The 25,292-nt window shown below is 31.4% G+C and overlaps 1 pseudogene; it reads right to left on the reverse strand.

Moving 5' to 3' along the window:
- Window positions 1–23,163: 23,163 nt before the first annotated feature.
- On the reverse strand, window positions 23,164–24,456 carry LOC149561738 (putative sodium/metabolite cotransporter BASS3, chloroplastic pseudogene; annotated as a pseudogene).
- Between the last annotated feature and the right edge of the window lie 836 nt (window positions 24,457–25,292).

The raw sequence follows: 25,292 nt of genomic DNA on the forward strand, positions 1-25,292 counted from the left end.
CTTCATCTAGAGATTGAATGCTGAATCACAATTATCAAAGGCTACATCCAAATCAACTAAGCTATCATGACCAGAAATATGGGAATCTTTCTTCATCAATGTCTAAGCATAAGCTAGTTCCTTCTACAAAACTTCCATGTAAGGAGTTATCTTAGATTATATATTGATTAATGTCAATCTTATGTTTTCATCCTTGTCTTGCAAGCTTGCTCTCTGTCATTAGTAACCTCTAAAAATGTACTTGAATGGTGTTAAGAGATTTTTTAAATATAGTACAAGTCAATTGTAAATATCCTTGTCACTAGTCAATAGACTATTGAGTTTCTTTTGTAATTATATGAATGTTAAATAGATTAGTATATAGAGATCAAATGTTCTCTAATACCATTTTTACACTATCCATTTTGGTTGACAAGTCAGCCAATCTCAAAGCAATGGAACTAGATATCTTATCGAGGACGTATGTGTGAAATGTTTTCTTAGATCATTCCAATAATTTAACGTTGGTCTCAAGGTCCTCATCATTTATCTTATCAACTATGTGGACAAGTTTATCTATAATAGGCTTATCAGATAATGAATTTGAGAGACTAAAATCATCAACAAAAATTTCTTTGATTTCATGCATAACTTTCTTTTGCTTGTGCTCTCTCCTTAAAATTTCTCTCCTTTTCTTCTTTTGTAGAGGCTCTTGAAGAATATTCATTTCTTCAAGTGTGATTGTTGTCAGATAAAATGTTGGTAATACAATCATATCATCTAAAGTTACATCCTCAAATGATGTAGCTTCAACACTCTCGGGTGTGATGGTACTTGACACTGATATCTACAAGGGTGTGGCCTGAGTACTAGGTACATGAAGAGTCTAGCTACTAGGAGGAGGTGTAGTGAGTGGTAAAGTAACTAGTGTCTAAATTTCTACCTATTCCTCACTCTCAATAGTCATCTTATCCTCTTCCTCCTATTCATTCCCCTATTGTTCTTCATTAGGTTTTAGTGGGGCTACTATTGGGTTTTCTTCCTAATCATTTCTCTTTTCATTTATCTCTTTATCAACTTCAGTAATAAATGGTAATCTTGAACTTAATAGACTTGGAAGTGATATGATTGGTACTCCCTCCTTCTCTTTCATCTTAATAACAATTATTTGTATTAAAGATTGTTCTTGGTTGAGCTCTTATTTTTGTTCAAGAGTTACACTTTGATATGTTGTATTTTCTTGTGGATAATTTTCTTTCACCTTAGCAAGACTTGGTGGCATTGATGATGTATCTTTCTCTTTCTCATTCTCAATGGATGCAAGCTCAGCCTATTGAGATTCATCAATCCTTACCAATACAAGATTTGTGCATGGTAGAATAGTATTGGTGGATTCCTATTGTAGTGATTTTATCTCCTCCTCACTTAGTGGATTAACATTATATGTAGATTTATCATGTATGTATTCAATAGTTACAGACTCTTGCTCTGCATGTGGGGGACTGGTGCTCAACACTTGATCATCCTATGCATCTTCCTCAAATATGTCATCATTTTCTTTTCTTATATCCTTATTTTAGCCTGCTGTTGTTGTGATTTCCTTTTCTTGGTCTCCCTTGTCTTCCATAGCTTTGGTGGATAACCCATAGATAACTTTTCATTGTACCTTGTGATGGCTTATTTTTCACCTAGAATTTTTTTTGAGACATTCTATCAAAATTAGGAAGAAATTGAGTTTAGATTGCTTAGGGTTTCTAAAAATGCTTTATCCCTCATAATAACCCAAAGGAATTTTTTTTAATGGTTTTGTGCTGTTGAAATATTTGTAAGTTGACATGCAAGTGCTAAATAGGGATATATAAAAATCTTTCTTACATAATTATATCCCTAAGTATTTTGATCTATTACTATAAACTCCTTTAATTTCAATATCACTCTATTTTGATCGCTAACCATGTTCAAGGATGTGAAACAATTTGTCATTAGTTCATCATGGCATCAAAATAGTTAGCACTAGAATTCAAGAAAGGGGTACAAAGGAGTGATACAATGGAAAGTGCATCATCGTAGGTCAATGTGGGCATAAATAAATTCAAGTCATGATGGTGCAAAAGGAATAAACAACAACTATGTTTTAAGATTAGTGTATCTTTACATATGGTTACAAATAACCTGGGATTAAGGATGCAAAATATTGCAATTGCATTGTCAGAAGATTAATTGTTGAATTAAGTGTTCAAGTTATGAAATAATAATAAAGGAGAAAGAAGTCAAGTAAAAATACTATTGCATGAGTGCATAGTTGAACCATGAAGAAATATTGTAAGCTACGAAACCATTAGGAATATCTAATAGTTAGAGAAAATAGTCATCACTCTTTTGCAAGGGTTTGAAATGGAGTAAAAGTTCAAGTTGTAAAGATGTTGAAAGTAATCATGCAGTTAAGATTCAAACTGTCACAACGACGCAAGAATTTATGATTAACCAAAGGTTACAATAGAGAAGTGTTGAAAGCTTTAAATCATATTGTTACAAGGTTTAATTGAGGTTAAGATTTTTTTTCTACAAAGCTACAAAGTAAAGTGGTAGTTAATGTAAAAAAATGATCACAACATTTCATGACTAAGAAATGATTTGTATCTAATAGTTGTGAATCTGTAGATAGTGACCTAACAGTTAAGATCAAATAAATTGAAGCATTGAAAGGAGTAAAGGCTAACTTGATGTCAAAATTTGAAAGTAGAAAAATGCTCATAATCACTTCTTCATGGATCAAAATTCATAGTTAAGAAATTAAGTTGAAAGCTTGCAAACAAAGACAATATTACAATTAAATTTTATCTTTGCATCTTCACACGGTTTCATTTGTTGTTAATATTTTAAGTTGCAAAGCATCAAAGAACTATTTATCACACTTTAAAAGATTTCAATGATAGTTGAAATTTTTGATTTGTGATGTTGTGAGATAAAGTAGTAGTTAAGGGACATGGTTCCATGCAACATCACATGGTTAGAGAAAACATCATGTTTGGTAGTTACAAAGAAGCGACAAGGTTAAGATAAGAAGCATTGCATCATCACAAGTGACAAAAGTACTAAGTTTCAAACCACTACAAAGATGCAAAGTAGTAAAAAAATAGGTCATGTCTAGATCATATTAGTTAGAAAGATAAAGTTGTGAACAACTATGAAGTAGTGATAAAACATTTAAAGAGGTGATCGCCATCCCATGCGGTGTGATAGCCCTTATTTTCACTAAGCAAAATTTGCAAAATTTATCATGAAAATGTTTTAGAAATTTTGTTGTGATGTTAGGGTTCATGTTTTATTTATTTTCATTTTCAAAGGATGTCCTTAATATAATTATTTTTTTCCTAATCTAGTATTAAATTCCCTTGGCCTAGTGTGAAAAATAATGCCCTAAGATTGTGTTTTCATCTTTCTCATGAAAATTTTCATAACATTCAAAATCTATCCCTTACCCTAGGTTTTATATATAAGCAGAAGACTATTTATCTTTTAATTCTTCCCTTATGATCTTATGATCAAAGGGGTTGTCAAGTAGTCATAGGGTTAAAATCCAAGTCTCCCAATCTTACAATTTCTTTGTGTCATATTATCATAAGTGCTAATGAAAGGGTTTTCAAACCAAGGTGTAAGATGTTAAGACAAATGAGTGATTGAAGGATCATAGAGGTAGAAAAGATGGGTCACAACCTTATGATAACTAGTTTATCATAGGATTGTAGAAGTGTGAAATACAAAGAAGTAGCTAAGGTTCTCTGATGTTATAATAAGGCCCCAGTTGTAGGATCATGAGAGAAATTTTTGAGGTTTCTAATGGCATGATAAAAAGACAATCATAAGATCATATGGTTTAGTTTGATAAAGAAATGTGGGGCTAGGTAATGAAGTAGAAATATTTTTGTGACAAGTGGCTAGTCATCCCCTCCAATCTTATGATAGATAGTAGATTATAAGATCTAAAAAGTAGTTTCAAGGCTTTATGATGCTACAAAGCAATGGGTATCATAAGTTTGTAAGGAAGAAGTTTTAAGCTTATGATGCCATAGGGGGCTTATGATTGTAAGATTGTAAGATAACAAATGACAAGGAAAGGTGGTAATTCAGTGTTAGAAAAGTGACATGTGTCCTATCTTGATTGATTAGTGATTAAATCTATAAAAGGTGGATGCCAAGTTGGATTAGTGGGGCCAACATCTTATTTTGCATAAGTTTATTTGAATATAAAATATTGTGATCTCCGATCTTAAGATAAATAGTGTATTGTAAGATCTCAAGGTTAGAGATAAAGTGTTACAATTCTATGAGGTGAGTGTATTGTGAGATTGTAAATTTGAAAGATAATGTCGACAATGCTATGATAGAAAAGGGTAATGGTTTCTCGTATTATCATAAGGGTTTGAAGGGTAACTGCTGAAGTTATGAAATGATATATAAACCATGACCATAATATTGTGAGGTAAATAAAATTGAAATAAGATGCTATGCTATTTATGTAAACTACCTATTGTAAGATCGTAAAGAATTAAAATGGTAAGCTCTAATGTTACAATAACTAGTGGGTCATGAGATCATAAAGGATTTAATTTCAAGGTACGTAAGATCATACATCCTCTCTTTTGATCATAAGATAATATGAGAGATCTCTTTCTTTACTAATGATCGTAAGATCATAGAGCCATTGATCCCTACCTAAAATACTACAAAGGTTGTCAACTTCTATGATGATCATAAGATTGTAAACCCTAAGTTTGATAGGATATGTGCTTTTCACTTTTTTTAATTGGAAATAATAGAGAACACTTACCAATAGGATTTGAGTATGTACAAAAAAGGTGTAACACTAGATAGTAATGGAAATTCTCCCCTAAGGTAATAAAGAATTTGATTTCATGGCTCAAGCATGCTCAAAATCAATGCAAAATCAATGTTGACATTGTAAACTAAAGTATAAAGACATCTTAATGATTAGGTAAATATTACCATTCACAAAGAGAAGAGAATTCAAGAAATTACAAAGTTTTTAGTGTGTACAAATTATTGCTTTTAGTGCCTGAGTATAGTTTTTTCCCACTATTTTCTAGCATTACAATTAGTATGTTTGATAAGGAGATTGAAGAGATTCAAGCATCAGATGTGAAAGTTGTAGAGAGCTTAACTTCCAAGGGAGGGGAAAAAAGACCAAGGAAGCTAATTAGTTTGTTGAAGAGTGGATAAAGTTGTTCCTAGGATCCTCAAATGCAAATGCAATAGATGATCATTCTTTTGTTGACCATTATGCATTTTGTAGAGATGCTACATGTCCTAGAGTCATAGGTTCTAAGATTTCTAAATATTTATACAATATTAGAGAGAAAAAGATCCCTATTTGAAACTCTTGGAAGAAGAATATGACAAAGTTAATCTTTCAAGAGGGTTTTGTAGATGTTGATTTAGTGAAGGCCATAATTAAATCATAAAACCAAATTGCTAAGTCATTCCACAAGTGGGATTGAATTGTTCTATGAACACTAGACCATGCCTCTTTTATTGATGCATTAGGATTGGATGATTCTATGAGTGAACTAGTAGATCTATTTGACCTACAAAAGAAATTTGAAAGAAACACCAAGGCATACACAAGGAAGTCAATGCTACAACATATTCCCATGGACCTAGAGTAGGTGGGTGACTATCCAAATAAGGTGGAGAAGATGTTGCCTCTAGACAAATTTAAGAATTGTTTTTAAAAAATAGAATATGTTGTCCACAATATGGTGGGAAAAGATCTAACATACATGGTGTATGGAGCTGAATTTATCTTTACCAAAGATATAAAAGACTCCTACCATGGTAGAGAATATGATTATGTAGATTATATTTTGGAGGTGTAAAGGATAACTTTGCACTGGCATAGAGTAGGGAGATGAAATATTTCAAATTCCACCATTACTCACTGCTGCTGCACATGATCCTATATAAGAACGTGGGCTACATAAGCCCAAATTTTATTGATCACACCTATGATTCAAATATGGAGCTACTAGTGTAGCTATCAACATGGGTATGGGATAGTTCCTATCATTACTCTAATATTGTCTCATTTTAAAATAGTTTTAGTGTTTTTATAATGAAAATGATAGACCTAGCTTACTTTAGGGAACATGAAATTTTGAAGAGTCTTTTGAGACTAGGCTTACTCCCTAAGGATAAAATATTAGATCACAATTGGGGGATATTTTCCTATTCCCAACTTTTTTCCTAATGAGAGTATATGGTTGTCACCAACCATCCCACCTAATTCCAAAATTCATTCCCCCTAGGTTGGGTATTATAGAATTCATCTGGCAACTATTTATGGTAAGCAAAGAGCATCTAGGACCTAAAGTGCACAAAGGCACATTCCTATGTAGGTGTTTTAAAGCAGGAGACTTTTTAATTGGAAAAGAATCCCTAGGCCAAATTTATTCTTCCCTCCATCATTATAATCTATCAATTGGCCTATATATGATGTATGATCTTGATAACTTGATGAGGAACACCCTCAAGGAAATTAGAAACTATTTTTTGCCTAGCACTAAATAATTGCCTAATAAAGATCTCATTCCCAATATTGTTACTAAAGGGGAGGTAGCTGAAAAGCTATCCAAGTTTAATGATGTTATGAGGGTAGAAATAGAAATGAAGAGGATAGATCCTAGCTTCACAAGATTTTACATGGATGTCCCCTATCCTCAAAGGATAAGGAAGATGTTTGTCAACCATCTAGATATTATGGAACAAATACTAGATGTACCACTTGAAGAGGAGGAGAGGGTATGTCTTGATAGCTCTAAGCTTGATGTGATATTAGAAATGGAAGAAGATGAGCATGCTGAGGAATCATGGGTCACCAAGGGAGACATGAGGAAAAGGATTTCTCACATCCCTGAGATAGTAAAATAGAGGAAGTTACAAATCTTTCTTTTAGAAATCAATACTTTGCTAAATTAAGTCAAAGTTATATCCAAGATAGGATCAATGTAGCTAAGAGCACACTCACTAACTTAGAAATAGTAGTAGCAAGGCTGGATGATAGGATCATCTAAGCCCAACAATTCATAGAAGATGATGAACTCATCAAATTAGCTGAGTTTAAAAGATTTTTTTGTACAAAATCAAATAGAGTGAACTGGTCCTAAAGATGAAACTAAATGAATTAGTTAAAAAGAAGCAGAATTTGGTCAAGAAACTACATGCCTATGATCGTGAAAGTGAGATAATGTATCTAGTGCATAAAAGTGGAATGCTACTAGTCCTTAGTTAGGATTTGGAACAAGATTTTATGGTTGACCAAATCAAAAGACAAGAGTGTTCAATTTCATATTAGGCATATGGAGTTGATGGTTTGCAAAGAGGAACTAGTTTCAATATTGACACTAATTCTCTAGGAGTGTGGAACATATCTCCCTCATCAAACAATCCCAAGCTAGTGGATGTGAAAAGCATAGAGTAGGGCAATATGATTGTGTGGACCTTAGAAAGAGCCTCTTGGATAGAAATTTCTAAGGCCTTAAAATCTTTCTTATTCATGAATGGAGAAAAGGTAGAGGAAATAGAAAAAAGACTAACCAAGTTTTTCCATGATTACATTGATGTGAGGAACCTCTATGAGGATGAGCTTAGGAAAGCCATATTTACAAAGAAAAGATTGAAGAGCTTGAGGATAAGATCCAGGTGATAGAGGCTGAAGTTACATCTCTCAAATAGTGACTATCCAATGTTGAGTAGGTTTCCATTGAAAAATAGGGCAAGGAATATAGTTTTCAAGAAAAACCATCCAAGGTCACATTAGAGTTGACTACATAGGGGGGTGAGATGTATATAGAGGATACAACAAAGCTAGAAATGATGAGTATTTTTACTCCACCAACTTAGCAAGGAGTTGACGTAAGGACTTCTATCCTGAAGAGTCTGATGAGAAACATGGTTTAAACTCTAAATATTATATCACAACAGGCTCATACTTTTAATGTTGCTTTACAAAGTCATAATAAATTTTGCAATGAGGCACTTTCATGGCTATCATCCATATTCAATTTGTAGGGATCATATACTCAATTCTTAGAGAGGCTTATTGTATTGATGATTAAAAATATAGATTTTCTTGATAAGATAATTATGGCAAAGGAGGGATTAGAATTATTTGAAGAATGAATTAACTTCTTTACTAGGAAATTACAATTCATATAGGGAGAGTTGAAAGTTTTATCTTAGGGAATTCAGCCCACATATGACCAAATTTGGATTCTACTAATATAGTGAGGGATTGGCATGAATGGTCTAATTACTTTGGTATCATTTTGACTCAAGAAGCCATAGTGGCAATTTTTGAAGACAATGGTGATGCCCCTTTTAATGAAATAGTTGACTCCTTGTTCAGAGCAAAGTTAGAATTGAACAAATTTTTTTTTGAGTCTAAAGCTATCATAGATTCTAGGTGGACTAAAGCCACTAAGGATGTAGAAGAGGTTAAAACCAAAGAGTGGCCCACTAAGCAAGATAAATATGTCTGTAAAGCACTAGGAGATATAAAGGATCTACCAGTAGGGAGTAGTTGAGAAAAAGTCTTGGTTTAAAGGCAGTGAGAGATTTAGATAGGATCAAATATGATAAGTAATATATTAAGTACATATCTCTCATAGATATTTTTATTTTGATTCTTTATAAGGAAGTTAAATAAGTTGAAGACAATAGAAGAGAAAGGGGAGTAAAGTCAAAGCACATGCAATAAATTTTTACCTATTGACTTTTTCAACTACTTCCTCTATTGGATCGAACACTGAGGAATGTCTTATATAACTTTCTAGGCATGTCTTGCCACCTTTTTTATCCATTCCAATTTTGACATGTGTCCTCCTCCCATCTATATCTTGTTGCAATCCTATATAAGGATTTCTAGGATGTGGAGTTGAGGTTGGAATTTTGTATAATCTTTAGTCTTATGTTACTTTATAGTTTGTCCAATTTTTTTTGATTGTATGAATATGTTCATGCTTTTGAATTTGAAAGAAGAATGAATATAAATGATCAAGTGGCCAGGTTTTGAGTTATATTGTGAGTCTATATCAGTATTGTGTTCATTTTCAAAGAGAATAATACAAAGGAAAATTTCACATATCTGTGTATCTAAATTTTGTCTCCTTCCTTGCATGTCTGTGATCTTGAGATTGAAATAAGCAATGTTCTTTTAGTTTAATACAATTTAGATAAGTTGTATAGCTCTTATTGATTACTTTTAGTTCAAAAAATTAAGTACTTAATTGATTTCACTAAGTGATATGGTTTTGGTTATATAAGGAGGATATGAAAGAATGAGATTTAGAGTCCACTATTGATAAATTTGATTGCAAGTCAATTGATTAGGTCTAAGATTGCTAGTTCCGACTCTATATAACAATAGATAAGGCATTGATCAATTAATTTCAGTTGAAAATTGATGGTTTGTATAGTTGAGAATTGCACACATCAAACACAAATCAATTTCCCATTCTATGTAATGAAGAACTAAAAGTGTTGGTTGTCACTTATTTTCTTTTATTTCATCTTTGGTTATAGTCAGCTACTATGATTAGGAAATTTATAAAAAAATCATAGAAGAACATTGATTACTTTCTAGTATAAGGGAGAGTTTTGAAGAGAAGAATATCAATAAGTCAGATTAATCACTAAGGTTTTCCCACCTCGGCCCTATAGAGCCTAGAGTGAAGGGAGTTCTAGTGACACTATTGAAGTTGGCTCAGAATTAAGATTTAACCATGCTGATAATAGGATTTAGATGATTGTTAGTCTTGTCTCTATCTTATACTTCCTAATATTAGGCCCAAATTGACCTAGTTTGTTCCTTGTCAAAAAGAACTCCAACAAAATGGTGACTCTACTAGCAAATATTGAATTTGAAAGGTGATTCAATATAGTTAGAAGGACATGAATCTCTAGTGTAAACTAAATATTTTAGTCTAACATCCTAGTAGTGATTTATCCAGCACAAAAGTAGCTTTGAAGGTTAAACAAAGATTTCCTTGTTACTAGTGTTTCCACCATCAATTAGTTTAGCCAAGAAGTGTTTTCAAGGTGCTATAGTGTTCAGAGTCAAGAATGAACAATAGTGTTTCTTCTCATTTTCAAGATTGTAAATCTACAAGAGTGCTTTGATGATTTTCATTTTTTCTACAATTGAAAGTTTGGTTCAAATTTTGTCAAGTGATAAATTTTATTTTATTTGTCATGTTTATAAGTGGTAACTCTATATCTCTATACCAGTGTATCCTAGTTGTTTTTATATTCTAAATTTTGAAGGAATTTTAGTTTGTATGGTCAAATCTAAATCTCTTGAGAGTCATTCTTACAAACAAAATTTGATTCTTGATTTAAAAGTTGAGTTGTTGCATTTGTTGTTATAATAAATTTGAATGTTTTGAAGGTGAATAATAGCTATGATTTATCTATCCTTTTTAAGGATGTGGTGGATCTAGAAGGTTTTGATGAATAGTGTGCAAGAATTTTAGTTTGCAACCATGCCAAATTAGTAGAGGAAAGTTTCATGCATAAACACTAAAAGATATTTTACTTTTCATGAGTTTCATTTTCATGAAAGTTTAATGTTAGAAATCAATGGTTGCCTCTATTCAATGATTTTTAGCACTACATGAGAGAGGTGAAGATTTTATTTTAAGATGGAGTTAGATCTTGATTTTGAGGTTAGTTTTGCAAGTTATGATAGTTTGGAAACTGTGGTTAGTAATATTGCTATGTTGAAAAAAAAAATCTACAATAATATTGTTAGATTTATAAGAATTGTAGTAGGAAGTACTGAGGGTCTAAAAGTTGAGAAATTTTATATAAAGTTTAAATTAGTAATCAACATGATGCTTTTTCATTCTAGATCTAAGGAATCTTCCCTACCTAGTGTTTTCCTAGATATTCTTATGCCTGATTCAAGTTTTTGGCCAGCAGTTGTATGATTACAAGAGCTTTTACAAGCCAAAAGATTCAATAAGAAGAAAGAAAGTGATAATAAAATTATTCATGTTATGTCTTCTAATGATGATAATTGGTGTGTTTAAAGTCAAGGTAGTAATGAATATAATGAATCCATGTATAGTGATAATCTATCTTTTGAATGTGAAGAGATGGATTTAGTATTTAGTGAATCACATGATTACAACCAACATGAGGAAAATTGATATATAACTAAGAATGAGTCTTGTGATAGTGAATATGAGATTGAAGAAGTGCATGAAAAATAGTAGAGGTAATTTTTACCATCGTGAAAAGGAATGTAGTGCAGCTTCTAATTTTCTAGATTTTACTACTACGATTTTTTGTTGTTATGAGTTCTTCTTGTTAGATAGATAATAATCATAGCCAAGAGAAGATTTCTAAGGAAATATTCTTCAGCCTTGATGAAATTTTAGCTTTTTTAGCTCATGAATTTTGAAAAATATGTAAGTTATATTAAGGATGCTTGTATTTTCCCTTATAATTTTTCTTCATTTAGTCAAGTCACTTCCCCAATGTTTGATGTGGAAAAATATAAAAAATCTAAATTATCTCGATTAAGATTTGGAGGTTCATATGATAGTACCTCAAATTTTATTGCACATGATGACTTTTTAAATGCACAGGATGTGATTGAAGGGAATTTTGGCATGGATTCAAATTCTTCTCATGTTGATATTGTTGCAATATGTTTTGATGTTTTAGGAGATGTATAGGAAAATAGTGAGGGTTGTATTTCTGATATTGAGTGTTCCTTTTATGCTAATAAATCTTGTAATGATCATTTTGATGAGTGCAAGTTCATTCTAAATAGTTTGTTAGATAGAAACTATGATTATGATCAATATTTTCATGACTATTTTTTGAACTTGATGACTAATAGTTTTTTTAGTGTGAACAGGTTTCAGTAAGTGATAAATCTAATTTGATGATTAGCATGACTACAAGTAGGTGGGGATCATATTTTGTGTACTCCTCACACCCAGATACACAAGGTGAGTTGCAATTTCTTAACATGTGCAACTTTTTGAACAAAGTGGAGTATGAATACTTTGTGTTTCTTCTTGATAGCATGCATCCATCATATGTTCATGATGGTTCTCAATTTGATTTTTGTATTCAAGAGCATGCTGATATGTATTTTCATAGTGAGCATGACTAAGAAAGTAATTCAAGTTTTTATATGCACTATGTGAATGATTTTGTTTCACCTAATCTACTAATGAGAAATTTTGATGTGTGTGGTTAAACTAATGGAAATGATACTAACATCTTACCTCTAAGAGATTTAAATAAAAATCATGTACTTGACAAAGGTAAGAAGTTTTGAGAAGTTTCGATGGCCTGGGGCCACCATCTTGCATAGTTAAAGTAGTTTTCCTATTTTCAATAAGTTTTTTGAGAGAGTTTTTGAGATTGGTCTACTTCCTCCAGATATATGAATCCTTTCCATGACTTTAAGGGTCATGCATCCCTAAAAAAATCCACTGATGGGACTCAAAATTGTTTTCCCATTTTGAGTACCATTCTAAACATTTGAGTTCATTTTGAGCCCTATAAGCACATTTTATTGCTTATGTACCTTACTATCATTCTAAGGCCTAAGAGTTTTTTAATGTTTCTAACACCTTGCATTCAAAATATGCATGCATCCTATAATGATAAAGTGTCCTTCTAAATCATTCAATGAAGTTCTATATTGAGCAATGTTCAATTTTTCATTTTTTCCTAAGTGTCAAATAGCAACAGGAAGCCTAGTTTACATTTGAATATCTTGTATCTAGTAATGTTTCATAACACACTACTTTGGAAGTATTTATTACATATATCAAAGATCCTATGTTTCAACTTTCATGTTATTTAGATATGTTTTAACTAGTTTTTGAATCCCTCAAAGTTGTTTACTTATCTCTGTCACACTAATGCAAATTGCCCTAAATTCTAGGAGGCCCTGTTTGACTGATTATAAATTTAACCTATTTGATCATACTGAGAAAATTATTTTTGCACTTCATTCTAGAGGTCACACACTTGCTATGTTCTAGATTTTAGCCTATGATGAATCTATTTGATTACTTTTCAAATGCAATTCCAAATGCAACTTGTGAAATTTTACTGGTCTCTTCACTAGTAGAATTTTGGCAAATAAATGACCATGTGACTAAAAATTTTAGTCACAACACTAACAATTTTAGTCACGTGCCAAAATTGATCAAATTTTGGTAATGTTTTGTAATTTATAAGTGACTAAATAGATGACTAATGTGGTCATCAGGTAAAATCACAAGGTTATACAAAGATAAGTGACTAAATAAATGATCAAAAAAATGATTAAACAATTGGTCACTAATAATTAGTCACCTAAACAAATAACTAATTGAATGACTAATGAATTTTTCATCATATTAACTTATTCTTTTTACTCTTTAATAATTTTTTTTATTCAATAATGAAGTTTTTGATCTATAAATACATCATTGTTAGTTAACTTCCTCAAATATCCTATCCATTAATATTTTCCTTTTATGATCATCCATTCCCCTCAGTAGTGGTTATCCATTAATACATTAAAAATAGAGGAATGCCAAATTGAAGTTGGCAATGATGGATCAACTACATCAACATGACATAGAAATTGTACCACATGTGATGTAAAACAAGAGTAGAGGAAAGACACTAACTATGGTGAAACATATTGCACTCATTCAAATGAAATGCTCCATGCTACATCTGATGCCATGACCTGCATAGTGTTTTCCTATCTATCATATAGTGCTTGACTAGAGTACAATCACTATTAATAAGAATAATACATTTTAGAAGAACTTTTTATTAATTTTAATTTTTTAAAACTTTTTATACGTTGTAAAATTATATTGAAAGATAGAAATAAGATATGTACAAGCTTTAATTTTTTTAATAAAGTTTTTAGACTTAGTATAATTATATTAAAAAAATAGAAATGAGATAAGTCATGTCCTCTATAAAAGTTAGATTTTTTAAAAGTTAAATTTAATGTTTCTTTTACATTAAAAATCTTGAATGCATGTAGAGTGGCTAATATTATGATATTTATATTTATAATTTTAAGGTTTAAGTTTGTTTATGAAATAAACTGTCTATCAAGATGAATCAAATTTAATTTTGAAATATTAAGATGACTTTATTTGGAATGTGATATATAAGAAAGGACAAACATGTTATTTCAATAATACATTCTAATCTATCATTAAATATATATTATATGTTATTCTATAATTATTATTATATTAAATAAGAAATAAAGTTTTAAAAGATTAGATAATGCATTCTCCAATCATTTTATTATATGTTATATATTTTATAATATAATTATTATTACAATAAAGAATAATTTTTAAAAATTAAACATATTAAAATTGTTATTAAAATTTTAAATATATATTTAACTATTAATATACTCAATTTTTTTTTTTTGAAAAATATAAGTAAAACACAAATATCATAGACTAACTATTTTTTGAACTAAAAATAATAATAAATTTAGTTGGTTTTTAAAATTTAACTAAAAATAAAATAATTAATTAATTATATTATTAATATTATATAGGACATGCAAGAATGCAAAAAGAGTAAAATTACTTTAAAAAATTAGACATACTAGTTTTAATAAAAATGGAATAATAATCTACACAACGATTAAAATGGAGGTAAATATTTGACAAATTTAATATTTATTGATCATGAAATAAGGATAATGTAAATTCAAAGAGGTAGTAGCCTTATTGCACCATAAAATGATTCTTTGATAGTGCTCATCAGTGACTTTTGTGATTTCATAAATCTGTTTCATTATTCTTTGAGATGATAAAATTTTGTTTGTGATACTACTATTGTATTAAATTATTGTATATGATTTAAGTTCTTTTAAAAATCTTTTTTTATTTGATTTATAATTTTAATAAAAATGTTTTATAAATAATTAGAAATGCATTATATGTTTTTATAATGTTGATCATTTTTTTAAAAAATATTTTTAAATGGTTATTTTGAAAAATAATATATCTTTTAAATTGTTATTATAGTGATATGTAGCACACAATTTAGTCAATGATTATTAAATTTTGACATTATAAAATTCTATTTGTAATAGTATTATTGTTAAGTAGGAGATAAATTCGACATGAAGTGAAATAGTGATATTGTTATTTGAATTTAATTGTGTAGTTTTTGAGTCAAACTCATTTACCCATATTTCATGAGTAGCAATTCACACAAATCCATCTCCCATGAGAATAAATAGAACCTTAGAACTCATTAGATCAAGGGGATGTTGACAGAGGTAAAGCATGAATACTTCTTGGGAGGTCACCCATCCCACTACTACTCCATCTTGAGTTCACTTAACTGTGGAGTTTCCTTCATAGTTAAACCCACTCTTCTTGCAACCCCATTTCCAATACTTGCACTGAGTTTTGTGCCTTATAAACTATTCATTAGGAAGCCCCTTAAGCTCATTAATTGATAAGTAAGAGATATTCTCCACAGCAAGTCAAATTGTAATATTGTTATATATTAGGATTTAATTGTGTAGTTTTTGAGTCAAACTCATTGACCCATGTTTCAGGAGTATAAATTATTTATACAAATGAATCTCTCATGAAAATAAATGGAACACTTAGCACTCATTGGATCTAGGTGATGCTTACAAAGGTAAAGTGCTAGGAATTCCTATGAGGTCACCTATTTGAAGACTACTACAACTTAAGCATGTTTAACTACATAGTCTTGTCCATGGTTAAAACTAGTCTACTTGCAACTCCATTTTCAAAACCTTCGCCAACTTTTGTGCCTTATAAACCATTCATTAGAAAGCCCCTTAAGCTGATCAATTTATAAGTGAGAGATATTTTCCACATCACGTTAAGTTGTGATATTACTACAAGGATTTACGTATGTAGGTTTTGAGACAAACTCATTGACTCATGTTTCATGAGTAGTGATTCACATGAATCCATCTCTGATGAGAATAAATGGATCACTTAGCACTCATTAGATCTAGGTGATGCTTACATAGGTGAAGCATAGAGACTTCTGAGAGGTTACCCATTCTTGCACTACTGTATTGAATTCCTTTATAAGATTTGTTCTTTTAAAAGTCTTTTTTTATTTGATTCATTAATAATAATAATATTTACAAATAATTAAAAATATATTATACATCTATTTAATATTACATCTATTTAATATTGACCATTTTTTTTGTTAATATTTTAAAATTATTATTTTGAAAAATAGCATATCTCCTAAATTGTTATTATATTGATACATGGGAAAATATCTAACCAATGATCATTAAAATTGTAATGGTTTTCAACACGAAAATTTTTAATTAAAATTTTGAATAGCCCTTCTATTAAATTAAAATCACTTTAATAGTAATGTTGTTATTCAAACATTTGATTTTTTGATATTATATATTATTTTACTAAAATATATTATAAGACCAAAATATATGAACATTAAAATAAAAAAATTGTTAACATTAGATTCCATGCTCTTTCTACATAGTTGACATCCTAGACATTGTTCCAAAATCATGAAATGACCCTTAATTCAGAATTCCTCATCAATAAATTTTGTAAACATGTGAAAGAGATACTATAAATTAAATATATCAAGATAATTAGTTATAAAAGTCTCATGTAACCAGGAAAATCCAATAGGATATGCTTTTTAGTTTCCTAGAAAAGGTCATATTGAGGATTTTTACACTAGGGTTGGAAGAGGAAATTTACAAGCATAATGGCGATAGGGAATTTTCTTGATTTATTAGGTTATGATGATAGTAGCAACCTAATGATGGTGTTGAATGCATAGGATATTATTGTTGGCATTATGATACATTTTTGTCATTAGTTACAACACTTATTGGATTCTGAATGCTTACCGAGCTCTCACCGGAAGCCAAGCTTTACCTAGTTCTCAGTGTTTACCGAGTAATCAAGGTGAACAAAGAAGTCAGTGTTTACCGAGTAATCAAGGTGAACAAAGAAGTCAATGTTTACCGAGTAATCAAGGTGAACAAAGAAGTCAGTGTTTACCGAGTGATCAAGGTGAACAAAGCAGCCAGTGTTTACTGAGTGTTCAAGGTAAAGAAAGGAATCAGTTTTGACCGAGTAAAGATGTACTAAGATGTAACCAAGAACTTCATGATAACTAAGCTCCTGAGGTTATCAAGGAAATTAATTTTTACCGAGCTCAGACGGATATCAAGGAAACTAACTATCACCGAGTCACAAGGTTCTATCAAGTGTTTCCTTTGATCACCAAGCTACAGTTTAGATAGAAGTATTCACTGAGTGACATCTCTTCTACCGAGTCTCCAGTGGTTACCGAGTTCAGAACTACTCGAAGTGTTTAGTATGAACCGTCCCTTCACTTCTACCGAGTGCATGATGATGCCGAGTAATGCAGTGGACGCCGAGTATCAGAAGGACACCGAGTCAGTTCAGTGAACCCGAGTTTTTACCTTGGGCCGACTTTGTATAGAGATTTGCACTTGTTGTTTTGGCCGACCTTGCATGCATTGTTTATTTGGATGGTATATATATGTAATTTATTGTATCATTCAGATGTAATGAAGTAAGAAATGAGATGAAAAGCAATTGCAATGGCAATAGAAATTGTGATTAATGAAACTGCGAAAGTGTGAAAGAAATACATGCGTGTGAAAGTATGTGTGCTGAGTTGTGAAGATATTTAGCAAGGTCGAGTTTTGGAGTAGAAAAGTTTTATCTATCACATCAAGGTGAATCAGAGCATAGCAAATCTTATTAGCAATCAGTTGTAATCAGATCCACTATTTCATTCTAACAGGTGAATCAGTTTTTGTAAATCCTTTAACAAGGTAGACTTAACAGTCTTTTGTAAATCTCCTAACAGAGTGCATACTTTATTGTATGTTTGGAAATCCTCTAACAAGGTGGATCTAGCAATCCTTTGTGCTCCTAACAGGGCAGATCACCAGAAGTGGTCATTGTAAGCCTTAACCGGCCAACTTCATACTGCAGTAACGAAGCTTGTGGGTTTCATCCCCACCCCAGTTTTACTTTCTATTTGGAAGGTTTCTGGGTCACCAAATCTGTGTGTTCAAGTGTTGCAAATGATTTTGTTTCATGCTTACAATAGGTTACTTGGATGAATGGTGAATATATCAGCATACAGTTTTATTGTTTAAAATTTTAGAAGTTACTGATTCACCCCTCCCCTCTCAGTAACTTATCATATCTTGAATATTTCCAACAATTATTAAAAAAGTAGAGGGGAAAAATGTGGAAGCATAGGCAAGGCGCATGCATTAGCTATTTTCCAAAATGGCTCAAAGAAATTTGATCTCATGGTATGTAATGCTCATAGGATATGTAGAAATGGGTTTCTTGACAAGCATTTGGATGCTGTTAAGAAAAAGAAATTGGAAGATGTAAAGCCAAATTGTACATCCTTCACCAGTATCCTCCCAATATGCACCAATATGGGAGCTTTGGAATAGGGTATGTAGATTTAAGGGTTTCTTTTTACAATCCGCTACTTCCCAAACACATATTCTATAAACCTGCGCTAATTACAAAGCACAATAAGAATTCCTAAATGAAACATGAAATATTTTATAGCAAAAAACATAAAAACATTCTTGAGAATTTCTTCAGATGAAGAAAAAAATCCCAAACAAGTGATTGAGTGCTGAAAAGAAGAAGGTGCAATGGAAATTCTAGAAATCCCCTTCTCTTGCATATGTCTCTAGAACCCTACTAATTTTTTGAACTTCTCCAAATCCACTTATTAGGGTCTACCAGTTTAATTACCACGATAATAGAAAATGTGCTATGAACAGAATTGCACATCATCAACATAATTGAATCTAGAATAGACAACCACAAATATCTCTATTTAGTGGTTCATTAAAATAATATATTCTGCAACCATAGGAGAGAAAGCATTTTCAAGACTTAGTATTACTGATTGATATAGAGTTAAACCAAAGATTATCTAGGAGATAAGTGATCACACTCCTACTTTGTCTTAGACTGAGAAAAAAATATGCTTGGAGATATGATCTTGAATAGTTGTGACCATCTTGGATATTTAATGATCCACATGATATAGGTCCTATGGTCAGATCATCTACAAGCACAAATAATGATAGCAAAATTGACCATTTGTATATCCTTTTATATACTGTTAATATCCATATTCTTAAAAATTCTTGTCGATTCATCTTTGTGCATTATCCATGAGATAGATAAAGAACATGATGGTTTGATATCCTTATTTACATGTTAGAAAAAAATCATCATTCAAAATAAGCTGGAGATTCTCTAGAATTCACATGTCTGATGAAAGTCTTGCAAATGAATTGCCCCACAATGATTTTTCTTTAAATAATTTATGTATTTTGCATTAGTTCAATCATCTGATAAGCATAGTAGAGTCCAGTATTTATGCTTTGTATAGTAGGATTCTTGTGTCTTTTAATTGTATTTGTCACTTATTATTCTTAGGTGAATCCTGATGGCTTCTTCAGTTCAGTCATAGTATCATAGAGTTTAGTTTCTCATACTGATTGTTTTATATCTTCATTAGACTAGATCATTCTCTGCCCCTACCAAGTATGGCATCAAATGTCATTTGATTTTGCATGTTGATTGAAAATGTGGTACATGATCCTTGATGTCTAATACCCCCTCTTCTTAATCTAGGGTTTTTCAATCTTCTCAGTTTATCTACAACCTGGTTCAATTGGCACTTCCTTATGTATCTGTTTTTATAGAGTTAGTGTAGGAATTGTCTTTGTTCTAAATTTAATATTGTGGATGTATAGTCTTCTATGTATTTCTCAAATGAAGTATGATGTGAATTTTTTGAGTTATTTGTTATAATTTCATTTCCCCTATCTTCCTACATCTGAAGCCCAAAGGCTATGCCTGACCTCTCACCATGATAACAAAGAAAATGCCCCCTCTGTTCATCTTCTACATCATGGAGCATAATGTTTTTGTTAGACACATATCCTTTTACTTAGATCTTCATAATTAGGTCCAAATATTTTATAAATATCTCATCTATTTTCTTGTGTGATCTATCTTCAACAACAAATTTATGGACTCTATTCTTGAGTTCAGTGCAACTACAATGTGGTTCCATTTTTCACTTGTCTCTACTCCATTATTCTTTTAACCTTTGTTACACTATCCCATCTTTTAGTAGTAGTGTAGATATTTGATAGCAATACATATGTTGCAGAATCTTGTGTTTCCAACTCAATAATATGTTTGGTTTCCTTCTTTCCAAGTTGCATATTTCTATGGACCCTAGAAGCACTAAGCAAGGTGTGCCAAATTAAAGCATTTGGTTCAAATTTCATTGTATATCTATTATTGTACTCTATATATTTCCAGCATAAAATCTATGCTTTATAATTAAAAAATTCTAAACAAATTATGTTGTTGTTTTTTTTTCTTAGAAATACGTTGACCAATATTCATGAAAAGATCATTACATGTCAAGACATTAACTACTATCCATAATTGGACAACATTATTTCTCAGCCGAGAAAGTCTAGCTTAAATGTAAGCTTGATCTATTGAACCCTTGGATATCTTAGCACATTTCTTGATTCTGAAACCCAATGTAGAATATATAAAATTTGTATGCACGATTGGAGCATCTAACTTGTACTATTTTATTTCACTTGTGTGAGCTATTGTTATTCAAAATCAGAACTAAGAGATCCATTTCATAATAAAAAAATTTAAGAGAAACTTCAATTTGTTTTATTTTCCTAGCATCACAATAAGGCTATAGAGTGTTGTTGTAGATGTCAAATCCCCAAATCTAGGGTCAATTTTCCTATCAACTAAGTTTAGACAAGTTTAAAATCATGAGGGTATCTATTGTATTATTCCAATTAGGATTTCAAAACTTCTATTTTTATAAATGGATTAACTAGTTTTAATAATAAAATTATTGTGAACAAAATGTGTAATAGCTATGAGAAGATTTCACTTGGATAGATTGAAGTACTCCTCTATCTTAGAAGATTTGGGCTCCTAGATCTATCTTAGTTATGTGTAGATTTCACTTGTATAGAGAATATTTTTTCTTCATATTTCTTGCTGAATTTTCAAAATGAGATCATCACAATCTAAATGAATCATAAGAACACAAATTCTAATAAGATCCATTATTTCTAAAACCTTCATCCTCCTACCATAAGAAGAGCCTCTAGTATCTTATAGCCCATGAAAACTATATCAATGATTAGTTGTTGAATCTACCTCATTATGTCATCTTTATAAGCTCCAACAAGAGCTGACATCCTGATAATGTCACTAAGATAAGTGCTAACAATAGGTCTAAGATTTCATCTAAATGCCTCATCATTTGAGGTTGAACTAAAGAAACCACGGGAGTTTTTTTTACACACTTCAAACCATTGAAGTCAAATTGGTCCAATTTTGATATCATTTGTATTTTTCCAAACTTCTTAAGAAGAACATTCTTGGATGGAGAATGACTTGTAAGTTATCTTCTCAAACAATAGAGCACACTTCTCACTTTAAGAACTTCATTTGAAGATGTATATTCGACTTCTCTCAATAATTCATGACATTCAACTATTAAGTGACCCCTCTCGGCTATTTTCATTCACTGAATTTCAACACACTATAAGATTCTTAAGGGAATCTTGCCCAAATAAGGACTCTAAACTTCTCAATGATTTAGTATTTAGACAATTCGTAAAAAATATCATGTGCAAGCTGGTTGAGAACTTTAGACTGAATATTTTGGTTTAGGCTATTGCTTGATAACTTTCAAAATTCCACCCAACATGACTTAGGGTGATAAGAAGATTAAATAGATATGAAAAACTAAATTGGTACTAAAATCTTTTATTTAACCTTCACTTTATCTTTGAATTCCTTCTTATATTTCTTATGCACATGATTATTGGATTTACAATCTTTTGTGGTTGACAAACTTGATAGATTTTTACTAGCTTGCTCACTTTTACCTAAAAAAGGGAAAAACTTGTGTCCAATAGTACATTCTGAGATTTCACATTATAGTGAAGTATGTGGTATCTACACTTCTCCTACAAATATAGAAGTCCTCACACTATCCCTAGAACAATCTCCTAGTTGTACATACAATGATAATGCATTGGGCAAACCCAATATGGGTGTAGGGTCCTATTGAACTAGTGCAGTGGCACCCACAAACATTAATTTATTTTCATGTAATGTTTCCTAAACATCTCAATGTTTTGGTTCTCAGTTATAGGATTTACAATAAAACTATGCTTTTTACTATATTTGGATAGAGATTAAATGTATGAAGGTTGTTGGTTGAATTATGTAATTGAAACTGATATTCAAGAATTAGATACAATAGCAAGTTAAAAGGTAAGTCATTAGTTCTTATGGAAGTGAAAGAGTCTGTAGTTACAAAGTTAGGCAATGTAATAAGGGAAAACAATTGGATGTGGAATATTAATCTTTATATATGCAGATCAACATCTTAGTAGTCAATCAATGTTTTTGATAAAGAATAGTTAGTATAAGAGTAGCCGATATATGGGTCTGTAAGGTTGGTGCATGAAGGTTTGAATATCAATAAAATGAGATTTCTGCACATTGTTATATGTCTAATTGTTTTCTTGATTGTTTTTAGTCTATTTTTTCATTTGATTTTAGTTATTGTACTAGTTGATTCAAAGAGCCACTCATATGGCATGGTAGGTTATTATATATATTACATTTTAGCTCTTATAATATCCAATTTCATTAATATAAACTGAGAACCAATTAAATCTTGTGACTATTAAACTCTTAGCTTAGGAAAACATAGTCAGGTGCAGGGGTGATATCTCAGAATAGAACTATTAGATTTTTCTCATTTTCGAATATGTGGTCGGAAATCCAATTTGCAAGATTCTCACTGGGGTGATTGTGAGAATGTTTCATGGTTAAAAAGTTATTCTTGAATGTGTGTGGGTGTATATGGAATCAAGGAAGTGGTGTTATAAATTAAGATTTCATTTCTAAATGTTTGTTTGATTTTTTTTTGTCTCTTTGGGAGAAATGATTTCTCTTTTCTATATTAAGCTGCTTGTTCGATTACAATGGTAGGTATATCTTAGAGTTTGAATCCTTTTCCCCAAAATGATGCAAGACTCAAACCCATCACAGCCATAAGCACCATAGAAAAAGCTATTGGAATTGCTTGACTTCCACCAAGGAATTGTGTGGCTAAGAGACCAGTAAGGGTAGAGCTCTACATTCTAGTAGAAAGAGATATGGTTCTGCAAACATTCTCTTCCTGCCTTAAATGAGGCAATTTGGATACTTGGTAGCCAATCATAAATGTTGAGTCATGGAATGCCAGTATTGGTAGTAGCAACTGCACTCCTTCCATAGATATTATCTAACTTTGATTTAATTCAAATGAACTTCTGATTCATAGTGACATGCAAACAATGGCCACCAGTGGCATGAATGGACAAATTAAATTTACTAATGGCTTTGCATAACCATTGAGAACCAAACCCATTGACACAAGAATCAATGCAACTTGTAATATTGACTTGGACATCACTATAGCATCCACTAGAACCATAGAACTAATCAATAGAATAGTCAATAATAGGGTGACAATTACTGATGTTATTGTTGAAAAACTAGTTAAAATGATGCTTAATGTCACATCTCCCTTTCTTAAAAAGCTAGCATAGCTTGATAATTGGGCACCAGCAATGCAAGTAGTGAGAATGAAACCAGAAGCAAATATTGGTGGTGTTCTAAAAGCTCTTGCTATCAAAAATGCCAATACAAGTTTCACTACATATTGTGCTTGATATCTAATTGTCAAGGGCAAAGGACTGCATACAAGATATTCAACCTTTGAAATGCTAGTGCAAGATCCTTGACAAAAATTTGGATGTCAATGGAGAGCATTATCCCCCCAAGAGCTGGGGCATAATACTCTTTGGTAACCCAAGTAAAGGTGGCAGGATTGATAAGGGTTGCAACTGTTGTTCCTATGACAACCATAGGTACCATTGCAGGTAAAAATTGAGAAAAATCCATCCTGATGTCTTTGGGAAATTTCTTGTGCTTAAACCAAAACGAGGCCAATGAAGCATTTCCCTTCCAATATATTGTGCCCACTCTTCCAGTGTATGCTTCACTTGAACAAGACACTTTAAATCCACCATGTCTTCTTCTATTGCAATTGCTCTTAATCAGGCCATTAGTTGAGTTCAGAGGAAAAGAAAGAAACCTCCTACTTGAACAATTGGGTACCCTTACCTTAGAAGGCTTGAATCAAATGAGCATTCTTTTTATTAGTCAAAAAAGAACAAGTATTGAATGTGGCAATAGCTGTGGCTGCCATTGCAAAAAACTTGCCTTGCACAAATGATTGGAACTAGTGATGAGGAAGGCAAGCATTGCAGACCATAGATGGACCCCCAATCGTTTAATTATAGGAGAAAAAATATTGGTGAAGGGATACTATAATTGAGTGTATGAGTTTGGAAGCTAAATTAGATAATGTAGGGATATGCTAGAATTTGTATACATGGAAACCCTATGTGGATTGAAGCTTGTCACCACAGCCTTCATAGTGTGGAAAACTTTTGTCAAGCCTCAATTTTATTCCATTCTTTTACTTTGTTTTGATGTGGAAACAAGGAGAATCCTTCAACCTCTCACGTCCACACTTGAAGTCTTCATTTCTAAAAGTTAATAAAGTCTGGGTATTGTATGTTGGGTTTGTATAGACAAAGCCTAGAGTGTTTGAAGTGAGAATATAGTAGCAAGGTAGGAGTCTATTGGGTGGTTGGTTAAGTGAATCTATGATATCCATAGAAATAGGACAACAGGTTCACAAATACAAGGTTATTCAATATTTGGAATTTGAATCACAGATTGATTATGTTGATGAATGCATTAAAATATGAGAAATAAGGAGAAGCTAATTGATTATTTTATTTGTGAAGACTAAGGAATATAGGTGGATTATAGTTTGAAATTTATGGATATAGGTTGCTGTCACAATGATGCTATCAGTCTGTAATAAGTTGTATTATTGATAGCAACAAAAGCACCCATGTAGTACTTTGGGGTTGTGAATGTTCGCTCTGCATCACCAACATATATTGCAATTAACAATGAACTAAATTTTAATCTCTTGGAACTACTAAAGATAATTGCACAAATTGAAAAGAA

Source organism: Cupressus sempervirens, chromosome 4 (genome assembly GCF_028749045.1).
Source record: "Cupressus sempervirens isolate cs-2001-9-10 chromosome 4, ASM2874904v1, whole genome shotgun sequence".
Taxonomy (NCBI): Eukaryota; Viridiplantae; Streptophyta; class Pinopsida; order Cupressales; family Cupressaceae; genus Cupressus; species Cupressus sempervirens.